Below are 3,876 nucleotides of genomic sequence, written 5' to 3'. Positions count from 1 at the left end.
TGTCACCTCACCCAGCTAAGTTTTGGATTTTTAGCAGAGATGAGTTTAACCATGTTGGCCAGGCTGGTCTCAAACTCCTGACCTCAGGTGATCCGCCTGCCTCGGCCTCCCAAAGTGCTGGGATGACGGGTCTGAGATACCCCGCCCTGCCTTATTTATATTTCTAGCTAGTGCCTGTGGGGGTGTTGGCTGGAAACCTTGTCCTGGGCCTGCTAGGGGAGGCGTCGCAACCATAGTGCACATAGCGCTGAGCCTCTCCCACTCCTGCCCCCATGCCTACCCCAAGGTCACTTGTCTCATGTCTTCCCCAAACCCCAGACCCTTTACACCTTCCGTGACGTTCCCATGTCCTCTGCCAACGCTCCACACGGCAGTGCAGGTCAGAGCTACTGCTGCCCCAGAGAGAAGACCTCCCAAGGTTCAGGGACATGGCGTTTGTAGCACCCGGTCACCGGCTCTAGTTAGCGTGTTCTGCCGTCCTTGTGGGTACAGCATCTGCTATCCACATGCAGAGCAGTTGCCACTTGGCTGACAGTCACCGTGGGTTAATCACGCACTAAGAATGTTCCAGGAACCTGCATTTCTTTATGGAACATTTTGGTCCATTTTCAGATTTTGTAAAGAGGTGCTGTGTCGTCGCTGGGGTCACCCCGGTGGGGTGGACTCAAAACTGCGCAAGATGTCCCCGGTTCAGAGCTCCTTACCGAGGGCCTTGGGGTCAGGCTTTGTTGTGACAAACAGTGGCTTGCTCAAAACACTGACCAAATGGCCCTCCTGATGGGGTTAAAACAGGTGATCCATGGGAGTCTTCCCTGGAGCACTGGGGGCTTCCTCCAACCTTTGTTCTGCTGATCATGGCTGTCTTTGGAGCTCCTCTTGTCCTGCTTTCAGGAGTCACTGGTGCCTTAAGACTCAGCTGGAGATGAGTCCGTTGGTGCCTACTTTCTTTTCACAAACTGGAATTCCCTGGAATTGTCCGTGGGCCATGTGACCTGAAAGTGTTGCTTCTTCACCCCTACACTGCCCTGTGTGTTTTAGAGAAGAGGCCAAGATCCAAGGTTCGTCCACACCTGCCAGTGGGTTTTTCTGTATGGGAGGGGGCTGCAGTTGGGGCAGCCAGGAGCTGTCCAGGGGCGATGCCCGCCCCTGTGTTGGCAGTCTGTCTCCCAGCACCTCCGCAGATTCGGGTGTGACAACGTGGCCTCATCCCATAAATACAGGCCCGGAGCCGCTTTGGGAATAAGTAGATGTGTGCCTGCCCTGTAGGAGTCTCCGGTGGACGGGGTGTCAATAAGTCAAGCTCTTTGCAAGTCTGTAATTATTAAGACCTAGACGTGAGTCATGTCCCAAAAGCCCCTTCTCTCTTCCCAGGGAGTAGAGCCAGCGTCCATTTCATCCAATACAAAGAATCAGGAGAGGCCGGGTTTTAAGGTTTCTCGTCCTCTGGGATGGCTCAGCCTGATGTCGGGAAACAGGGATGGGAAAGGGAAAAAGTTCTGGTGGGTCATGTCTGATATTCTCCACGCACGTCCCCATATAGGGGACGAAGCTTCCCTTAGGGAAGAGTCCCCCTTATTTTATCTGTCGCTCAAACTCTGAAGGGTCAGACATCAGGTTTTCCCAGCTTGAGATACATTTGCTTCGGAAAATCAAGCAGTACATTTAATTATTAGCACCTTGTCTGCTCATAGAAACATGAAAACGCATTGCCCCCTGGACCCCCGCTCCCTCAAAATGAATGAAAGGAACTGTTTAAAGGGGTGTGAGGAACAACACAAAGCCCACAGTCCACATCTGCAAATCACAGCCAGGTTTATTCCCAGTCGTGGCTGTTGGGGACGGTGGGGGACAGATCACGTTATTAGCAAAATCTTTGAGGCTTCTGGTATTTTGTGTACTAAATGTAAGAGATTTTTTTTTCAATGTCAAGATATTTTACTATGTAGTAGAAACCATTCTAATATTGACTATAATGAAAAGATAAAGGTTACTGATGAAAAATACAGAAATAGAAATGAAAATGTACGTTTAAGAAGTGGCTGGTTTTGGCCAGGCGCAGTGGCTCACACCTGTAATCCCAGTACTTTGGGAGGCTGAGGCGAGCGGATCACCTGAGGTCAGGAGTTCGAGATCAGCCTGGGCAACATGGTGAAACCCCGTTTCTACTAAAAATACAAAAATTAGCCGGGTGTGGTGGCGCATGCCTGTAATCCCAGCTACTTGGGAGGCTGAGGCAGGAGAATCGCTTGAACCCAGGAGGCAGAGGATGTGGTGAGCCGAGATTACGCCACTGCACTCCAGCCTGGGCAACAAGAGTAAATCTCGGTCTCAAAAAAAAAAAAAAAAAAAAAAGAGGAGTGGCTGGTTTTAAACCAACCCAGCAGCAAAATTCAGTGATTAGTAAGCGACATGAAACTTATTTTTCTTTTCTTTTTTCTTTTTTTTGGAGACAGGGTCTCACTCTGTCGCCCAGGCTGGAGTGCAGTGGTGCAGTCAAGCAATTCTCCTGCCTCAACCTCCCAAGTAGCTGGGATTACAGGTGTGCACCACCATTCCTGGCTAATTTTTGTATTTTTAGTAGACACAGGGTTTCACCATGTTGGCCAGACTGGTCTCAAACTTCTGACCTCAGGTGACCCGCCCGCCTCAGCCTCCAAAAGTGCTGGGATTACGGGCATGAGCCATCGCGCCCAGCCTTAGCTTTTAATTTCTGAGCAGAATAAAAAGGCTAAACAAAGCAAAGACTGCTCTGTGGAGTGAAGAGAGAGGGTTTCAGAAATGACTGTGTCCTTTTTTTTATTTCAAATATCTCTGCAAACTGATGTTACCCTGTGTTTCTGTCACCTTTCCTGTAATTCCAAGATTTTGAAAGAACACAATACAGATGGGTGCCATTTTCTTTTCATTTTGAACCCTCCATTCTGAACACTTTAATCCCAAACAGAAAACACACCTGTTTAGCATTCAGTTACATCAGTGGACTTGATTTTTCTCAGCATGTCAAGATTTCAGTTTGGAAATCTGTTACAAAGATGTAGGTCTCCACATTTGTGATCCTTGGCTTTCCGTATGACTCACAAATGCGTAGTAGGTTAGGATTGAATCTGCAGATCTGGTGCCGATGGCCTTGCGCCTCCAGGACGTCCCCAAGGCGGGCTCCGGCGAGGCCTGCTCACAGCACTTCCTTGAGGCTCTGTTTCTCATCTGAGAGGGAGGCACAGTGATGAGACCTGCCCTAGGTGTGAGGCTCAGGCCAGGTGACAATGCCAAAGCCCTTAGAACACTATGAGATGCTGTGAAACGGATTGGTGGGCACACGCCCGGGCCCGGGCATGGGAGACGGGCACACTCACAATTCAGAGTATTGGAGTTTTTCATGTTTCCAGATGCTTACTCTATTTAGAATAAACGAATGGAGTCTAACTTTCCATCAGCTCATTAGCAGCTGTACAGAAATAACGTTTTATTAGACACAACCAACTAAAGCACTCGGTGCCCAACTGAGATGCCGGAATCGAGCCCGTGAAGCCCGCGGGAGGGAGACACCTGTTGCTGTTGGTTGATACTCCCAGCCTGGGTCCCTATAGCGCCTCAGCTAGAATTGGGGGTGTTATCCAAGTGAAGTGGTTTCATCAGGTGTGACTTTGCCTGCAGGTGTGACTTTGCCTGCAGGTGGGACTTTGCCTGCAGATGTGACTTTGCCTGCAGGTTTTGCCTGAATGAAGCAGTATTGCTGCAGCAGTGCACCATCTAAACTGGTGGGGAAAAAAACCCCGTCATTTGGCCTTATGGCTTCATCTTACCCTGGGGTTGCTAACCTGCTTTTCAAAATCATCTGTGGAGGAAGGAATGCTTTTTTTTTTTTTTTTTTTTTTT

The sequence above is a fragment of the Colobus angolensis genome, unplaced genomic scaffold, assembly GCF_000951035.1.
Source record: "Colobus angolensis palliatus isolate OR3802 unplaced genomic scaffold, Cang.pa_1.0 Scaffold44, whole genome shotgun sequence".
Taxonomy (NCBI): Eukaryota; Metazoa; Chordata; class Mammalia; order Primates; family Cercopithecidae; genus Colobus; species Colobus angolensis.
The sequence above is the reverse complement of the archived record's forward strand: the minus strand, read 5'-3'. Positions refer to the sequence as shown.